Source organism: Xyrauchen texanus, chromosome 26 (genome assembly GCF_025860055.1).
Source record: "Xyrauchen texanus isolate HMW12.3.18 chromosome 26, RBS_HiC_50CHRs, whole genome shotgun sequence".
Lineage (NCBI taxonomy): Eukaryota > Metazoa > Chordata > Actinopteri > Cypriniformes > Catostomidae > Xyrauchen > Xyrauchen texanus.
Window position 1 is genome coordinate 18,707,485 of NC_068301.1, and position 21,669 is coordinate 18,729,153.

General features: G+C 35.7%; 1 protein-coding gene across 2 annotated transcripts in view; it reads right to left on the minus strand.

Annotated features, from left to right (window-relative positions):
* LOC127619747 (syndetin-like) overlaps positions 1–21,669 on the minus strand; it is a 179,331-nt gene that overhangs the window by 34,812 nt on the left and 122,850 nt on the right. The gene's annotated exons all lie outside the window — the stretch shown is intronic.

The window sequence follows — 21,669 nt, forward strand, 5'->3', positions numbered from 1 at the left end:
ATACCGTTCCCAAGGCGGCGCGCGCTCCGCAACAGACCACAACGAGACAAGCAAAGTATAGGCTACTTTGGGTTTCATGTGCGTGTCTAAACAATCAACTATACACAAAAATATGTCAAAACGACCGGCTTGGAGATTCACTTAAACACAGTTTATGTCTTAAATGGACGTAGTTATGGAAATAGTTGGGAGAAAATATGGCGCATCAGGAGCCTATTAGACTCGGTCTTAAAGAGGAAGCTGTCTAATGAACATGCTGACGATTGAGCCATTACTGCAAATCAAACAACAAAAGGCAAAGAGAAAATCACTTGCAGCTCTTGAATGAATAACTTCTGCATTAATAAGCATTAATCTATCTATGATAAACTATGTAGTGTTATTTTACAATTGATTACTTTATTAGATTTCTTTTTAGACCACACCTGAACAGTAATGTTAGTAGACCTTCCTGAAATTAAATCACTGTGCCTATATAACGTTATATGTGCCTATATATCTTTGTTTAATATATATATCTTTGTTTAGTATATATATATATATATATATATATATATATATATATATATATATATATAACAAAAAGAACCGTTAAGAATACCGTTGAAGTACCGGATCGATAAGCAGTATCGGTAAGAGTAGTAATACCATTAAAACCTTAACGATACCCATCCCTAGTTATGCCTGTGCTTCTCTTGGATGCTCTGAATATTGATTACGTGTCTGGATTGCCCCTTAATTAAAGATGCATTTGGATCTCAACCTTCGTGTCTCGGAGCAGTTTGTAACACCTGCTTTGTTTATTTAATATATTTGTTATACATTATTTATACAATATGTTTTTACATTATACATTTTTAATTTAAGTGTACAAGTGCAGATTGGTCAAGTGTTCAATAAATGTATTTGTTGAGAAATTTTGTCTATCTTAAGTAATTATTTGTGTTACATTTTATCTTTCAAATAAAAGGTTCAAATAAGAGGGTAAAAACAAGCACATATCGGCCAAAATAAATCGGCAGCATTAATCGGCCATCGGCCGACCCGGATTTCAAAAGATCGGCATCGGCCTGAAAAAACCAATATCGGTCGACCTCTAGTTGGCACTCCTAAGAACATGTATTATTTAATTTATAATCATTCTTGGTCTCACATTAATGAGGAAAACCCATTGTTACAGATGTGAAAGTTGCACTCATTACCATGATGAGGTCAAATCAACCAAAACTATTGAAATCAGCAAACCTTTACTTCTTAGACATTGGTATGGTATCCATTAAGGCTAAACAATTGACTGAGTTAAAATTGAAATCACAATATGGTCTTGCATAATTACTAACTTTAAAAGCTTAAAAATAGACTGCATTTAGCGATTAAGTCAGCATTGTGTAAGCAAGCGGCGCCCTCTAGCGGTATGGCATTATCCATTATCCATAATACCACAATAGAGCAGTAGAAAGTTTTGTTCCTTTGGTAGCTTTATTTTTCCGTGATGTGGTTGACATTTCCGTGGAATTGTCCAACATGTTTATAATATGAATGTATGATGTTCTTTTATATACAGTGAAAACAGGTAAAATGAGAGCTGTTGTTTTGAACTGCAAAAACAGAAGTTCGATAATGTTTTAAAGGTACAAAATGTTTATTTATTTTTTCAAATCAATCATCATGTTCTGATATTTAGATTTTTAAAAATCTTTTTATCTTACATTTATCTTACATTGTGTCTATTTATATATATGTTATATTTATATAATTTTGGCCAGTCATTTGTTCAACAGATCCAATCCATGTTAAAAGGAAATTATTTCTTTTCAGAAATTTAAAAAGATTTTGTACCTATTTGTACATTTTAAACCATAATTTCTGAGCAAAAATAGATCTGATGACAAAATTCGGAAAGTGGCAAAATATTGGTATCAGCACCGGTAAAAAATTTAATATTGGTGCATTCCTAATAAATATAGATCATGTAAAGCATGCACATCTGAAATTCACATAGACACTCAACTAAAATGACTATGAGCATTCCGCCTGAAACGTCACATTTGTGGCAAGAAAATTCAGTCTATCCTTAAAACTTAAAATTCAGTCTATACTTCACAACATTGTGCAGAAGTTTCTGTGCTACAGTATGTTTAAGTTCCACTAAAATAGCACTGCCAGAACATTATCTTCTTTTCAGTTCTATTATGCAAGACTTAGGGAGGCATTTGTGTAAAAACAATATATATTTATAATGCTCACTGAAGTACACAAAATTGTCAGGAATAAGTTCTTTTGGTTCTTTACCTCACTTTCAAAAGAATAATATGCTTTCAGAGCATAAAGAACAGGCACCTCAGCACCACTGAAGTTTGTCCAGAGAGTCCATTAACTGCCACTAGGTTTTAGTCTAAATATGAATGATCTGGTGAGATGCTATAGAAATAGTGAAATAAGCATTCAGATGTCACATCTTTGGCCAAAAATGTCACCATGTGCAAAACACAAAGCAATACTGATCTTTTGTCCAGTGCAATACACTCAGAATTATACATCTGCTGCATTGAAAGGATGAATGTCATGAGGTCAGAACCAAAATCTTCCAAAAGCATATTGATGTTGAAGGATTGAAGACAAATCTTTCATCTGACCGTTCTATGAAATGAGATGGTGTCTGTAGTAATCAGATTGTCCATTAAATGACCTTTACGAAACCATCACCCCAGGGCATGTGCAGTACAATGTTTGATGAAATGTGAAAAGAAATGCCAAATGCAGAGACATTCAAAAACATCCACATAAAACTAGCAGTGCATGAAATAGCCTCTCAAATACCTAGGATTGTGTTTGTACTACTTCTCACTTGTAAGTTGCTTTGGAGAATGAATACATGTGAATTAATATTAATGCAAAAGAAGTAATTCAGTATTTCAAATACTGACTTGTAGATGATGAGTAGCTCAGAACAAGATATGAATCAGAAACACCTTTACACTATTATTTAGTTGTTGAGACAAACCCAAACTACAACTGAAATACCACAGAAGCAATTGTATAATTAAGAAAAAGTCAAAGAGAAAAACATAAAATGGCTTCAAACAAATGTTAATTGGTATTGTATCTGCAGTTAATGCTATCCATTCAGATCAGTTGTACAGATGTTAAGATTAGTATTCTGTTCCTGTTTAAAACAAACATGAATGAGGATAATGGGATTACTAGTCTTAATACCATGCATAAATTGGGGATTAAAGATTAATAAATTCCCTTTGAATCCTACTCCAAGGATCTTCTTTGTGAAAACAGACTCAAATTACAAATGCTCTCAAAGCACAAAGTCAGTTCTCTAATTCATTGAACTGCCGTGTTAATAATGACCTGTAGGATAAACAGCTATGTGGGAATGGTACAGAAATAGCTAAATTGGTTACAATTTCTTTGCTTTCTTAGCAGATTTATTTGCTATTCTATACATGGTAAAGCTGATTTGGGAACATCTGTATTGTGAAATGTGCTATCCTTATTAATTATTTTCAATTTGTAAATTACAGCAATCTCCCACATTGCTCATCAAGGTGATTGAGAATTATATATCATGCTGGTCATGATATGGAAGACGATGGAAGGAATTTAGAGACTTTTAAGCACAATGAACTTTGGCAACATTAGTTTATACACAGATATCAATAGAATCAACTAGTTAAATTTGAAAGAGTAGGCCAAGACAATTTGTCACTATATGAAAACGGCAAAACACGTGGCAATGATGGTTATCAGATCAAGATTAGACCTTCTGAATAAGGTACAACATTTTTGCTCTTTATGACAAGAAATACATTTCACAGATGGGACTTTTTTTAAATACATTTGACAGTATTTTACACAGTAGTGAATTCTAAGCAATAGAATACCATAGATGCTCAATCGGATTGAGATCTGGGGAATTTGAAGGACACCACTCTTTGTCATGTTTCTCAAACATTCCTGAAAAAGTTTTGCAGTGTGCATTATCCTGCTGAATGAGGACACTGCCATCAGGGAATACCATTGCCATGAAGGGGTACACGTGGTGTGCAAAATATTTTAGGTATGTACTGGTAGTATGTGTCAAATTAACATCCACATGAAAGCCAGGACCCAAGGTTTCCCAGCAGAACATTGCCCAGAGCATCACACGGCCCTCCACAGGCCTGCCTTCTTGCGAAGGTGCATCCTGCTGCCATCTTTTCCCCAGGTAAACGACAGACACGCACCTGGCCATCCAGATAAAAAATTGGATTCATCAGACCAGGCCACCTTCTTCCATTGCTCCATGGTCGAGTTCTGACGATCACGTGCCCATTGTAGGCGCTTTCGGCAGTGAACACCATGGGCACTCAGACCGGTCTGCGGCTACGCAGCCCCATACGCAGCAGAAGACTGTGTGTTCTGACACCTTTCTATCATGACCAGCATTATGTTTTTTAGCAACTTGTGCTACAGTAGCTCTTCTGTAGTATTGGAGTAGACAGGCTAGCCTTCGCTCCCAAGCCTTCGCTCCCAATGCGCATCAGTGAGCCTTGGGCACCAATGACCCTGTCGCCGGTTCACCGGTTGTCCTTCCTTGGACAACTTTTGGTAGGTACTAACCACTGCATACCAGGAATACCCCACAAGACCTGCCATTTTGGAGATGCTCTGACCCAGTTGTCTAGCCATCACAATTTGGCTCGTCAAAGTAACTCAGATCCTTACGTTTGCCCTTTTTTCCTGCTCCAACACATGAAATAAAAAAACTGACTGTTCATTTACTGCCTAATATATCCCACCCCTTGACAGGTGCCATTGTAACGAGATAAAAATGTTATTTACTTCACCTGTCAGTGGTTATAATGTAGTGACTGGTCAGTGCACAACTCTTATAACTCAAAGATAAAAATAGCCTACTAAAAATGTAGGTCCAAATTATGCTGTATTTCAATGTTTTAAACATTGCTTTTACCTAGTGAACAATTAAATGGTGGTCCTCTCTAGAGCTTGATTGAAGCGGTGCTGGTCTTGCTCCTGTGATTACTTTTTCTACACTTTTTAAGTAGCAGGGAATTTATGATGATATCATATAATCCTATAAATAAAAATATTTATATTAATAAATGCCAGATAAAAAAGAAAATGGTATTAAGTGAGAGACATATTGTGGGCGTTCATTTGCTGCAGTTATCACATGCAAAAGCTTCCTTGTGGAGGGTGTGTTCAAAATACACATACTGAGCAATTTATTACATTGCTATTACACTGATGGTTATCAGTAGTGATTACATCACCTTAGTGAATTGGACAGGGAGTTGAGTCCCACAATGATTGATTAGTTCATCTTTCTGAATCAGTTACAATGCGCCATGCAACGTAATTTTCTTCTCAGACTCTTAGAGAGCTTTAAAGCTACTCTGAGCTAATATATTCAGAGCAAAAAGTTCCATCAAACAAATAACTGCTTTATTCAAAGAAATAAAATCAATACCTCATCTAGAGACAGTGAAATTTTTGCTCATTTTGTGATTATCAGTTCAAATAAAACTGAAGGCTTAGGTAGTGCCTCCCAAAGCTCAGGCTTGAAGTTTATTAAAAAGGAAAGAGAAAAGTAAAAAATTATCTGATAACACACAAGCAAAATATGAAAACAAAGGTCTCCAATTCGCCACAGCCTCCGAATGCTGAATATAATCTGCTTTCAGACTAGGAACAGAAAGGATCAAGAGTGGGAATGGTAACACAAGGAATAATACATTTTATTGAGAACATAGTTGAATTTAATTACAAAATTCTCACAGCTGAATATGAGTGGCCCCTTATGTAATGAATCACTCAGGGTTTTTTTTTTATCTCTAACATGCACAAAATATTTGTACGTCAAAAGAAAGAAACAAGCACATTTTGTGGGGACTAATTTATCTCTTCATAATACCATCACAGGACTCTGACAACTGAAGACAGAAAAATATATATATTAGCATTGGGTGAACACCGATAAACCTCCAGGCAACATATTAACAACCTGCCAGCAAATCAGGGTAGATAATGTCTGCCTAATTACAATCTGCCGCATTTAAATTGTTACGAGCAATCAGACTTTGGTGATCAACAGAATGCCAACTGCTGACCCAAGTGTGCTCATTATAATTCACAGCATAAAGTGATTTAATTGACATGCACTTCATCAAGTGCTTCAACACAATTAACACACAAATAAATATTCAATCAAGCAATATGCAAAAGCTCAAAGCATTTTAAATATTGATTGACAAACCTGATTAGGGATTAAGCATCAATTAATGTGCAACAAGACAAATGGAACTTCTTGATCTGGTCCCATTTGATCACATTTCCATATGCATGCAAGCCTATTGAAGGGATAGTTCCCCCAAAAATGACAATTCTGTCTTAATTTTGATCACCCTCATGTCAATCCTAACTTGTATGACTTTCTTTCTTCAGTCACCATTCATTTTCATTGTATGGGGAACAAAATGCAATAAACTACCCCTTTAAGCCTCTAAACTGGACTTTTGAGACAGTTTTGGAAGTTGTACCCCTTCGTGCTTTTACAATGATAGCCAAGTTCAATCTTCCAACAAGCCAAACTGAATGCACAACACCATTTTTCCCTGTTTAGTCACTGCGAAAGTCCTCTGAATCTGTCCAACCCTTTTAGTATCATCTGCTCATTACAGCCTTTTCCAAGAATAAAATCTGCCTGTCTTCCTTCCATTGCAGTTCTCTCCATATTTATGCCCCCCAACATTTCACCCACTAACAGCACCCATCTCTCCTACTGTTTCTCACACAGAGTGCTATGTTTCCTTTGGCCCCAGCTGACCCCTTCTCCACTCATTTAGTCCATCAATGTTGAGCTACGGACCCATCTCATCACCAAATGCCAGTGTGTACACCAGAGCATTGTCGCACAAATTAACTCACTGTCTTTGTGTGTGTGCCCTTCTCTCGGCTGGTAACATTGAGTGCTCAACCAGTAGGTCCCCATCAGTGTGCCTGGCTGTCACTTTAGTTTAGCTGAAGGCCCAAACGGCTGTTATTTTCTTGATTAACTAGAGCTTGCTCAAAACATGTGGTCTTTGAACCCACAAACTAGACAGAGAGAGGTCTGAGTTCTCAGTTTCGGATCCCTTGATTGGGAAAACACAGTATATGTAGACAAACAGTGGGGTGGGAATTTAGCAGGGACCTGGTGATATGATATGATATGATATTATATTGATATCCGTGATCATGATACAACAATAGTGTTATTATATTTACTATTATATTTATATATACACACACTGTCTCGATATTTCGATCCTTTACTCACTTGCTTCTCATTCATTCAAATTAAGTGTTTTGTGCAACATGAGCTACATTTCCTGCTTTAATTTCCCAATCTCAACTTTTTTGGAGCATGATGCAATCATATAATTTGAAATTACACTACATTTAAAAATAAAAAAGAAATAAATACAAATGGTTAAAAATCATATAATGTTTAGTTGTAGTGCTTTCAATATAGCAATGGGTGAATATCATTTATGAATCACTCCTTTTTGTTTTATTAACATTTTTCATACTGTCCCAACTTTTTTGGAATTGGGGTTGTATATAAAAGGGCAGTTATATTTTGTTTGTTTAATGCTATGACTTAAGTAAACTGTGATTTTACATTATAAAATAAACTTTTTGTCATTAAATTTATTCCTGTACGAGCTGTAATTAAAATAAAAAACACTAGACTACAAATATATGCTTAATCTGTGCAATATTTACTTTTGATTTACTGTATCTTCATGATGTCCATCAATAGTGCACTTTCATCTTAAATCTTCAAACTCCACGCCGAAACTCCCACTGCACTACTGCTTCTGCCTCGTTCCGACACCCTGCTTCTGCTTCTGATGTAAATACAGTGATTTGTTAACATGGACACCGAAACAAATACGGATTGCTTTTGTCCTGTTTCTGCATGCGGTGTAAAACAGGCACAAGACCTGTCTTTGAATTAGAAACAAAAGTAATAATTCAAAGGTGTAGGTATGTTTGGTGCACTTATATCGCACCAACAATAGTTTATTTGTTTTGCCTTCAGTAACATCTGAATGCACCAAATGATGATTGATAATACTGAAATGTTGCTGCGGTGTCATCAACAATCTTTATAATTATTGTTCCCAAATTAATAATGGAGGTAAAAAGGAATATTTCTGGTTCAATACAAGTTAAGCTCAATTGACAGCATTTGTGGCATGATTGATTGATTGACTGATTACCACAAAAATGTATTTTGACTTGCCCCTAAAAAATAAATAAAAATCTGGTTTCCAGCAAAACACTTACAATGGAAGTGAATGGGCCAATGCATAGATTTTAAAAATATTCACTTTTTTAAAAGTATAGCCACAAGATAAACAATATGCATGTTAACATGATTTTATTGAGATAAAGATTTTATATCTACTTTGCCATGATGATATAATGTAAACAAACCCAACAACCCTAAAATGAATGTAAAAAATATGATTTAACAACTTTACAGCCCAAATAATACATGAGTTTTAACAGAAGAATTAATGCAAGTGCTTTAATAAAATTATAAGCTTCACATTTCAGCCTTTAAACCCTCAAAAAAATTGGCCCCATTCACTTCCACTGTAAGTGTCTCACGGTAACTTCGAAAAAAAACTTTTTTGTTTTTTTAAAGAAAAGGATGGACAAGTCAATGTTTTTGTTTGTGGTAATACACGAACAAACAATCTCACTAAAGCATGGCCACACTGATAGAACAATTTTAGATTTATTTTTTACGAAACTGCTCGTAACACAGTAGATATATGGTTGTCTTTAAAATCTTTACCAAAAATGGCTTTGCTATGTGATTATTCTAGCTATAAAATGAGGACTTGTTTAGAAAGACTGGGTTAGTGAAAGTCTAATTTTCTCAAGCTGATAACATTTTCTGTCCCCCTGCTCCTAAGATATATTGTGTTTACTTTTGAAATAACATAAAATCACAATAACAGTGAGACAAATCTCTGCTTTCCAGGGCAATACTAATACAGAGCTCTCTCTACAAAACAAGAACACATGGTGGAGATTGCTAACACATTACTACATACTTTTGCGGTACATACTCAAAGCCTTGTCTTTGTATATAATATTTTTTGAGGCTTGAATTTTCACTATGGCATGCAAGGCATTGTACCCACAGAGCTTTTCTTAATCCTCCTGGCTTTGAGGTCTAACATCATAATGGTATAATCTGGGAAATAAAGGGTCCTTCTCACAAGGTTCAGCTGGAGAACACTGGAAGCCCACTTTCTTGAAATATGACTGTTGTTGTTGGGGTTTGTCTCATATTAGCAGCTATCATGCAGCAAAAATAATATTTGGAGTTGGAGGACATGCTGTATTACCCTGCCAGGGTCTCAGCAAATCTGATGATATGACCTTGTCATGCCATTGGATGCATTACTCATAACGAGCTTACAAATCATCCACCTTGACATATGAAAGAAATCATGAAATTAAAATTGGAGTTTTGTGGCATATCTTTTAGCTTCGAAGCCATCTATATACTAGTGTACTCCTAAAAGTTGACAAAATGAACTTTTAGCAGATATACACATATAAAATATACAGATTCTCTCTTCTGGGATAATGGACCAAAAACATTGATGACTCATCATCGTGCACTACACAGATTTTTGTTCTATTAAATGCTCTGTAGAGTGAGAATATTCCTCCTATGCCACTGATTAGCAAGTAGAAAATCATGGTTAATGGCTGTGATGAAATAATAGCTACTGACTATTTAAAAAAGGCGGATGATCCCTCTGATATATCCAACCCAAAATTCAAGCCATTTTATTGGGTCTTTAAGAAAGACATTGTACCAAGAATAATCCACGAATCTATGCACAATGATCAACTTGCATGTGACAATGTTTCTAGTCATTATATGACTGACATTTACATTCATCTGCATGCATCTGCGCAGTAACAAAAAACATCCTTGCTCTGTAATGTTCAAAATAAACAGATGGTGTTCTCAAAATATATTAAGGACCCTTCAGGACAGACTTTTCGTCTAGTATGGATGTTTTTTTTTTTTACTCTAAAGGGTTTCGGTGAGAAATAGTGCAACAAAGTCAGCTGGAAATTACTGTGAAATATATTTCACCACACATTTCTTCATCCTCTCCTAATTTTCCAAATTCGTTTCACATTAGATGGTTGTCAAACAGAATAGCATGAGTTGTTCCATTTCACAGCTCTGCTTACCCCTGTGTCAGAACCTCTTTTCATAAGTATTGCTTGAATTTAGAGGATCTCTCAGATGAAGACCTTTCTGTTGCTTCACTGGGTCCCTTGGAGCCCATAAAGGTGTTTTTTTTAAATCGCAATGATAATTTGAAATCATCATGTTTCAACTGACCCTTTGCTAAGCTCCTCCCCCTTTGTCACTTTTGCTCACTCTAACAAGGTTTGCAAAACTTCCAAAAGGAAGTGGGAGTTTTTTTTGCAAAATATTCCCATAAATGATTATGATGAATTGATAATATTTTTATGTGGGCAGGAATAAAGAGTGACATTGTAAAGCATATTTATCGGATGTTTCTTTTAATAAAATAAATTGAGAAATGACACTAATCATTTCAGATTGAAAACTGTGGAGACTGTAAATCAGAATCAAGGCGAACCATTGTCACAGAGAAAAGAGTCATTTGATATCGATTACACACCTGATAACATAAGTGTATGTGAACAGAACTGCTCATAACGTCTCATAACACACTCACTATGATGCTGCGAACACTTTATTTACTATCTCATATATTAAGACCTGAATCAATATACAAATAAATTAACGTATTGATGATACGTTACGATACGAATGAGGACTGACATTGTTTAATCCATAGCATGCTCTTCTCAAGATTTATATATATATATATATATATATATATAGATATATATATAGAAAAGGAATAACACTGCGCTTATCCTTTTTAAGTACCTCGTGTCAACAATGGTTAATGTTTTTGGATAATTTCTATAAAATTCAGCTTCAAAACTACTCAAACACACATTTCTCCTGTAGACACTTGTTAGAAAAAAGCAAATGCTTGTCAGAGAAATGAAGGTCGGCAACAGTTGCTAAGATAGGATTGGTCAGAAACTCTTTTAAGGCAAAACTTAGTGAAGGGTCAATTGAGGGAAAGCCACAGGCAATTCACTATCGTTTTAGGGATTTGCATATAAAATTGTTGTATATTCTAGGAGCTCCTTCTGGCTCCGGACTTATTTTCAATAAGGACCTGAAGCTCATATTAAAAAACACACTCCTTTCTGTTTTTTTTTTTACAATTATTTAAAAGGTGCTCTTTAGCTAAAAGAAATGTATGGCAAATTAATTGAAGGGACAGACTATGAGGTGGAACTTAGATTTAAGTACCTGGCTCATGGGAATGTTAAAAGCATTGCTTTTGGTTACTTAACTTTTGGAAAAACTAAAAATGATGCTATTTATCCTCATGACAGAGCAAATAAACAACATCACTTAACTGCACTTTCTGAGCTCTGTAATTCCAAATTGCAATATGGCTAAGAGACATTCTCAGTGTTGAAAGTGTTAAAGGTATAGTTCACCCATAAATGCAAATTGTCATCATTCCCTTCCATATAGTGAAAGTGAAAGGGTATTGGGACTGTCACGCACCAAAAATGACAATAAAGCACCATATTAGCAACACAAAAGTAGCAAATACGACATGTGTGCTATATTCCAAGTTGTCTAAAGCTGTATAATAGCTTTGGAACACAAACGCAGCACGATCAGTCATGACAAAAGAACCAATAATGTTTGATGTCACTAATATCAAAACTGGAGCAGTGTGTCTTATAGCAGAATGCCTGAATGAGTGCAAATTGAATTTGAGCGGTATGGCACAGGGGAAGATTTTCAGACATAAATTTCAGTCTGTTCTCCACACAAAGTTATTGCATGGCTTCAGAAGACTTGCAATAGTGCTCAAGTCATATTTACTACTTTTATAGTGCTTTTATTGTACTGTATTGTCATTTTTTAAGCTTTACAGAAGTAATCACCATCCACATTTAATGTATGAAAAAAAGACATACAGAAAGATTCTAAAGATTCTATAAATAACTTAAAATTACTTTCTGTTTAAATAACTAAGAAAATCAAACAGGTTTGAAATGACACATGGGTAATTAAATGATGACAGTATTTTTATTTTGGGGTGAAATATTCCATTAAGCTGTTAGGCATACCTCGTCTTGTTTCACCGTTGCCCCTTTGTTTACCATTTTTGTCACTTTTGTAATTCCGTAGTTTTCACTTTTGTCCCTTTTGTAGCTCCACAGTCTCCCTGTTAGCGTTCGTGTTCTCATTCATTGTTTTCACCTGCCCTCGTTAATTTGCCATTGGTTTCTGTTTTTCCCCTTGTTATCCTGTTTGAGTTCTGTTTGTTCATTGGCCCCTTTGTCCTATGTCCATGTATTTAAACCCTGTCTGTTTGTTAAGTCGCTGTCTATCGTTGAATGTTGTTAGCCTGGTATGTGTTCCCTGCCCGTTTTCCCCTCAGTCTTGTGTTTATTTCCCCATTGAGGGTTTTCCTTTGTGTTTGTTAATTTATCTGTTCCAATAAAGTAAGTTTTGCATTTAGACCCGCTCTCCTCGTCTGCCTTCGCTGCTTCCGTTCGTAACATAAGCGTTTGTGTTGAATTAATTTTTAATCACCAGTATATCTTACAAACTGGTCCAGCATCAATCAATGCAGCACAGCACACACTGAGGATACCCCAAAGTCTGCCGGATCTAATCCTGTGGGAGGATCATGATTTGATTATTGCCATAAACATAGGAGAGATAGAATGTGGGAGGAAATAATTGGAGCCTCACCAGGAGAAGCAATCACACCAGTCTGACATGAGCCAAGTCACAGTGTGTTGCCTCCCGCAATCCAGCCACAGACTTAAGGTTAACCGGCAAGCTGTTGAATGAGATGGAGTTATGGCGGGCGGCAGGCTGCCAACACCTCTGTGTCCTGGGGAGGATTGATCCTCCAAAGCATTAGGAAGGGCCAATTTTATCTGATTTTATAAAATGGATCAGATTAGGACTGACGCCATAGTGTGCAACCCTGGGGAAACTAATTTGAAGCTACTCATAATTTTAACTAGATAGATAACATTCAAGCTCCCTTTTTGAAAAATTATTTAACTATACTACAAGCTTCTTAAGAAAAGTAGCTAACTACATTAAGAGATCAATATCTGGCGCAAAAAACATGAGAAACGTATTTAAGTCGACAGAATGTAATTTGACCAGATTTACACACACACACACACACACACACACACACACACACACACACACACACACTTGAAAACATCTGCATGAACAGTATTTAGCAATATATCATACACACACACACATTTCCACAAACACAGGGCATCAAATGAATCAGTGAATTGTTTTAGTGAATCAGTTTGTGCAGACAGTGACAAAAAGTCAACAGCTAGATTTAAATGACCTGTCCGAATGGACCGATTCACTATAGAAGAAATGCAGTTCCCAAAGATAAAAATGACAAAGAGAGACGACAGAAAATTTATTATAATTATTCAGCTCGCTCGGCTACAATGTTGCACGTGCAAACAATGTGATATTCAGAGGCTGTATACGGAGGCAGGATGAAAATAAGGTGCTTTTAAAACTGTTCGGAGACCAGTTTCCTTAAGAGTTCCATTAATTCAAAACAGCTGTCAGTTAATCCATTAACCGATTAGGCAGCAAATTAGCCGCCTACGTTTTCGGATGCAGCCCGGATGTGGTAGGTGAGTTGATAGTTGTGGAGTGGGAAAAGAAAAAAACATGCTCATTTGAAAGGACTGGGGACAAAAGTCATATATATTTTTCAAAAATATTCAACTCAAATTGCTGCCCGAGTCTGCCATGACAGTTATTGATTTAAAGAAGAAATTCTGCTCTAGCACCTCTTGTGGCAATGCAGAGAATGCAGTGCATACATGCATTGGGCTATGAATTGAGGGCTGACACATTTCACAATGCAACGGCACGTGAAATCGAGCTTGCGTAGCAAGGTGCGTATAAGTTCATGTACTTGCATAGAGTATGTTTGGGCCTTAAGGCTCTCCCAGCCGACACTGAGCGTGACATGCACAGCAAGAAACATATAAGTTATGAGTCATAACTAAAACCCAGCTTTATTAAAAAAAAAAACATAAGAAATACGATAATATGAGACTTATAATTATCTGCTTTTGACTTCGAAATGTAAACAGCTTTGAGAACAACATTGTGCACATGTTTTAAGCTGGTAATAACACTGATAAAGTTTACATGCAAAGTGAAACAGGGGGAAGAGGACATACAATTATTATTATTTTTAAATGTTTGTGCCGATCGATTTTTGCTAACGGCGCTAAATAATAGTGCATTGTGTACATATATCGTAAAATATACGTACGGTTCCTCTCAAGTAATTTTTTTTCCCCAACCACAAAATAAAATTGAATTTTGTTTTTTCCTTGCTACAGTCACTTAAGCTTGTTCACAGGGGATTTCAGACAAGGCATGATTTTCTTAAAGTTGCTTTAAAAATATGTGTTTTGTGAAAAGTGCTGTAATAGTTCATATGAGTTTTTCTCCACAATCAAACTAAATAAATGCAGTGCTGTTGTTTATTTTACTTATAGCTCCTCTTCTTTTTGTTGCCAATGTCAGGAACATTTGTGGCATTTATGATTTAAAAGACATTTATGTCAAATCCTTCAATAAGTTTAAGTGAAACATTTGTGGTTGCTCTTATCGTATTGTATGCTATCGTGAGGCTATGCATTGTATCGCATCGTGACATTTGTGTATCGTTACATGCCTAATGAATAAGTAGGTGTCCAGATGTTCCTAATAAAGTGCTATGTGAGTGTACAGTACTGTGCAAAATTGAAGGCACTTGTTGCAGATTGAGGATGTCTTCAAAAATAATGCCATAAATAGTTTTCATTTATAAATTAACATCATACAAAGTCCAGCAAACATAAAAAAGCTAAATCAATATTTGTTGTGACCACCTTTGCCTTTAAAACAGCCCCAATTCTCCAAGGTAAACATGGACACAGTTTTTCTTGGTTGTTGGCAGATAGGATGTTCCAAGCTTCTTGGACAATTTGCCACAGTTCTTCTATATATTTAGGCTGTCTCAATTGCTTCTGTCTCTTTATGTAATTTCAGACTGACACAATGTTCAGTGGCGGGCTCTGTGGGGGCCATGACATCTGTTGCAGGGCTCCCTGTTCTTCTATTCTAATCCCTTCTATTTGCAAAAGTAATGTTTGAGTGTCTAGCATTTCTATTTCCTATTGACACACTAAAGCTGAAGATATAAATAACCATCTTAAGACAAATGCTTTTGTGAAACATCTTATGTAAAGACTTTTGCACAGTACTGTATATTTGAATGCTTATCAAAAAACTTTAAACATTGTATTTTAAACTATTATTCAATGGCTATAAGTCAAGAGTTTTATGTTGTACTGTTGTTTTTTATTCGAATTGCATCATTCACAATGCGTCATGGAAAACATAGCTCTTTGCCTCATAAAGGACGTTGTACACATCTTTTACCTTTGTCTTTTTTATTTTTAAATACTTATTTGGTTCAAATCAAAGTTAGTAATGTTTCGATTAATCTCTGAGCCGTGTTGAGGAATTGTTTTGAAATCCCTATGGAGAAAATGAATGTGATAAATGCTTCCACAAGCAAGTCTGCAGAAGAAGTATTCTTGAACAGCAAAAAGTGTTCTTTCATTGGCTGAATATCACCAGGAATTGACTAGTCAAAGCCAGGAAATAAATCAACACTGGCAGCTGTGTAAATCTGAAGGACTGAATGAAGAAGAGGAGACGAGAAAGACACTTTGCTTTGAGTGACACAAGCCTCTTGAGGATGGACACTGTCCTTTTTTCAAGCTGCACTTCGCTCTCTATGGCCCTTCTTTCTTACAAGGAGGGAAAAAATCTGATGCAAGCTCAGCGCTAACAGATCCACCCTTTTCATTTATTCAATAAAGAAAAGTAATTATAAACTATCAGCTATAATCTGTTTACAAATTAGGTCTTGCCCACCATGCTCCTGTGTGAGACAGTAATGTGTCAGCCCTATCTTGAAAATAACCTTCAGTTGACAAAATTAACCAAGGTACTGATGCATAACAATGAGAGTTGTTTTCAAATTAAAATTTACAATTAAAACACCTTAGATTTCACTATATTGGATGATATATGAAAAACATACTGCTTCATAAAAATAACGTAATCTGTATAAGGCAAGAAGGAAATTGCAAGGGAGGGCCTATACTTGCACAGCAACAGGCAAAACTTTTTTTGAGATGGAGAGAGTATCTTAGGTAATGAAATATTTATTGAACTGTACAAAAATAGCAGTGTGTGGGGGCTGAAGACTATAAAAGCTTTTGCTTCTAAAAATTGTTGGGTTTTTATCTATGCCATCAAAGAAAAGCAGGGAGCTTATCTTACAGGGGTTCTGGTCTTGCCAGAGAGATGGTAATGTTTTAAAGAGATTTTAATAATTTCATTAATATCTGTGCTGAAGACCAGGCAACTGTAGGCGTAATCACTCAGGGGAAATACTTTAATTCATCCCACTGCAGAAAAATAGCTGTCTTCCTCTGTGTGCTTCACTTCTCGAAATCTCAAAGTCCTAAAAGCAACTGCTGTCTGGTTCATGTAATGCCGAATCTGGAAGGGTATTTTCTGTTATTTTATTGCCCATCTGTGGTACTTACCGATGGGTGAAATAAGACAGTAGGTCTAGTCTTGCCAGAGAATGGACCATTCAAATTTTTTACACAGAGTACTCACCATACAGTATTTAATATGTTCAATATATCATACTGTATGTAGTGTGTCTGGATATTGATTTAACAGCTGATGAAATATTTACAATACTAAATAATTTTGAAAAAACTTTGGGGAAAAAAATCACGAGTGCTATAAATCTCCACTTTCACTTTTTTCATCTGAAAGTAACATGTGGTCCCTGTCTAGTTTCACTCACATCTGAAAGTCACATGTGGTGCCTTGTCAAGTTTAACTTTCACATCTGAAAGGGCTTGAATATTAATCTGTTTCTAACCATACCTATCATATCGCTTTTGAAGATATGGATTACTTTAAAGCTGCCTTTATGTGCTTTTTGGACCTTCAGATTTCTGGTCACCATTCACTTGCATTGAATGGACCAATAGAGCTGAAATATTCTTCTAAAAATCTTTGTTTGTGTTCTGTAGAAGAAAAGGTCATTCACAATTGGGATGGGATGAGGGTGCGTAAATGATGAGAGAATTTTCATTTTTGGTGAACTATCCCTTTAAACGGACAATACTTCATTTGTGTAAAATTAAATTTCCCTTAATACTAAGGCCTATATTCAATAAACATTTGAAAATAGTATCATGGGAATATAAAGTGTGAAGCTATAATAAATCATCACCACAAATGTGCTACATACATACATACATACATACATACATACATACATACATACACACATACACACATACACACACACACACACACACACACACACACACACACACACATATATAAACCTACCCTTACCTTCAGCTATTACAATTATTGCTTTCTAGACAATTCAAAGTATTAAAGCTATACATTTTCAGCACTATCCCAGACACAGCTGCCCTGCTAGGCCCCTCGGGATAAGCGATGCAGTCGCTTCATATGTGGATGTGCCAAAAGTCTAAGAGCTGATCTCTGATCTGACAGCCAAAAGGAACAGTGCCGACACATATGGGAGCCACTAACCGCTGATGCCCCAATAAATTATGGGGATGTGGAACATGTCTAGGTCAGCATCTGCATTAAAATAAAATTCTGTTACAGCAGAGACCTAGCACGTGTGGAGGCTCACGCTATTCTCTGTGGCATCCATGCACAACTCAACACATGCCCCCATAGAGAGCGAGAACCACATTATAGTAACCACGAGGAGTTTAACCTAACATGACTGTACACACCCTTGCAACCGGGCCAATTGGTTGCTTAGGAAGCCTTACTGGATTCACTTATCTGCAGTACTACAATTAAATTCTTGTTAAATAAATTACAACTTGTTAAATGTATTCTGTCATTATTTAGTCACCCTCATATTGTTCCAAAACTATATGACTTACTTTCTTTCATAGAACACAAAAGGCACACACTTTTCACAACTCACTTTCATTGTATAAGGAAGAGCAGCTTCAACATTCTTACATTTCTCAGCTTGTGTTCCACAGAAGAAAGTCATGATCGGTGTGGAACGACATGAGCATTAATGAATAATGACACAATTAATCCCTTTAAGAAATGCTGGACAAACAAGAAGCCACAGGTCAGGCATGCAGCGTATATGTGATCTAACTTGTATAGGCAGCTATAAACATCCACAGCATCCTAACCATACTGGAACCTCATTAGTGGGCAGCAACTTTGTTAATAGCCACTGGCCTGCACAAAACACCCATCACAGGCGATTGAGACTGTGTTGAAGATGTTGATAATCAGCAGAACAAAACATAGCACACATGAATATTGTGTGCAAAAAAAATACGTCATAATGACCTTCTCCTATTCACATTTTTCAATATCAATAAAATGTACTTGTATCATTTACAAATAACAAAAGCATTAAAGAAATGAAAATTCTCTCATTATTTACTCACCCTCATGTCATCCCAGATGTGTATGATTTTCTGCCTTCTGCTGAACACAAACAAAGATTTTTAGAAGAATTTCTCAGCTCTGTAGCTTCAATGCATGTGAATGGTGACCAAAATGTTTGAGCTCCAAAAAAGCACATAAAGGCAGTATAAAAGAAACCCATAAGACTACAGTTGTTTAATCGATGTCTTCTAAAGCGATCCAATCGGTTTTGGGTGAGCCCAAAACAGACAAAAATATAAATTATTTTTCACTATAAATCTTGACATCAGTAGTCTCCATGGCGATCATGATTTCAAGCTTGATTATACATCCTATAGAGCCATATAGCGCTCTGCGCATGTGTCTAGCGCTAGAAAGTGTAATCAAGCTTGAAATCCTAATCGTGCCTCTAGACTGCAATGGCAAGATGTACAGTAAAAATTAGTTACATTTTGGTCTGTTCACACCCAAAATTGATTAGACTCTCTTCAAAAGACCTGGACTAAACCACTGGAGTCATGCAGATTCATTTTACAATGCCTTTTTGGAGCTTTAAAATGTTGGTCACCATTCACTTGCATTATATGGACCTACAAAGCTAAGATATTCTTCTAAAAATATTGGTTTGTTTTCTGCAGAGAAAAGAAAGTCATACAGATCTGGGATGGCATGAGGGTGAGTAAATGATGAGAGAATATACATTTTTGGGTGAAATATTCCTTAAACCTTTGCTTCTTCAACATCATGATTTTAGGTTAAAATATGAATATATAAAATTAAAGGAAAGGAAATATTTCATATAGTCTTTAAATTATTTTGAGGTCATAAAAACAGCATGTATAAAAATAATAATACAATTTGAAAATGTGTACAATATTTTTAAAAGTATTTCATTCTGCATGCTGTCACTGCTTGACATTTAATGTCAAAACAACATTTCCCTTGGCTCTGCCTGCCATACTGGATAAAACTTTTGCTGAGATCATCGCAAGACATAGTGGGAATACCTTCTTCGCCAATGACGTCTGTATGCAGGCTTGAAATGTAGCCAAAATAAGATTTATTTATTTTTTTGAGGCAGCATAATCCTTGCAATTTGGGGCACCTGTGTTCTGTGAGTGCTTCTACTGTATGATTATTAAAAATGATGTTGGCAATACTGTCGGATTTAAAACAGAGCCATACTCTCAGAGTCATAAACTCAAACTCAGAATTTATAGTGCTTGCAACAAATATGCTTTTATACAAGTCAAACATGTGTACACACCTATTCATTTATTTAATAATATTTTCCACATTTTAGAAATGATAGTAAAGTAATTGAAAACCAAAATACACAAATGGAACAACAGTGACCAAAAAACAAACTACTGTATTTTGATGAAAGATTCTTAAAGGTAGCCATCCTTTGAAGATATTACTACTCTGCATTCTCTCAAACAAGTTCATGAGTTTTCCACTTGGGCGACTTTTTTAAAAAGAGATTTGGCTGCTTTTCCTTCATTATCCAGTCAAACTCATCAGCTTAAAATAAAATAGTTTTGTAAATAAATTCAATTCATGTTTGCCAATGAAACTATTTTCAAGCATTATAGCATAAGCATTTAGATCGAAAGTTCTTTTAGATAATGACAAACAAATTCAACAAAAGTGTCTCCAAACTTTTGTCTGGTAGTGTATAAACCTTAAAAGTTTAACTCTGCATAAAAAAAGATCTTGTTTCATTGCTTTACACAGACTACTAATTTTCCTTGCGCTTTGACGCTGAGAAAAGGGATCAGAGAGTTGAGGGAAAGGATACTATATTAATGATTGCCTATTTGTGCTGGTGTTAGAGGTATATGGTGCACTGTAGGTAGAAGACCTTTCCCCTAGAGGGCCTTAATGGGAGCAACCATGGAAACCACGGGACAATCATTTCAAGAGTGCTGGGCTGGATTTAAGTGTATGGTGGGTTATTAACTCTATAGCTAAAAGTAGAAGAGGACAAAGAATGATAGACCTGACGAGAGCTATAGGTACCAGAGATAAATGCACTCTACCATTTCCACTCTGATTCATCATGGTTACAGAAGATACAGCAAGAACCACAAAAGAGTGAGACAGAAAAAGACAAGCATTTTTGTACAAATGTACAAAAGCAAAAATAAAAAAATAAATCCTTAAAATCAACTATTTTATAACTGTTATCTTGCATCATTTTGTTTATCTGGTGTAGTTTTGTTCATGGTTTTCGAAGATGAGGGCATATCCTACAACCTGTCTGTTTAATTTGGCTAGTTTCTAAAAGGTGACAGATAAATTTGCACCTAAATACCAAAATAGAGTTTAATTGGACAAACAGCTTTTCATGTCAAAAACAAAAGATATGGAATGTGTTTTCAAAAGTTTAAAAAGACGATAAGCCTACAGAGTTGTTCAATTTGTAGTCCTGAAACCACAAAATGCTTAGGGAATTAGCATTTTCAAGCCATGGGTTCCCTTAATAATTTATCATGGGTTTTTAGAAAAGTGGTTTACAGTTTAAGAATGGTCAATGGTTAACATTACTTGAAGAGACTTTTATGTTTTATTCTATAAAGTCGCATGTTGCTAAATAAGGACTACATATGCTTCATTTCAGTATATGTCATTCAGCAAGTATGTAAACTCACATTTGCTTGACAAATTACATTTAATTAATGGGAAACTGTTGCAGTTCATAATCCAATATCATATGTAGCTCATAAATTCTAAAATCATTTTCTAAAAACCCTTTTGAAATTCCAGAGGGAACCCTTGGTGAATCAGCCTTTCGTGTTGGCCTACAAAACTGTGTCATTGCTAAACAGCTCTACTGTGTGTATTTGGGTATCTTAAAGGGGCAGTTCACACAAAATTTA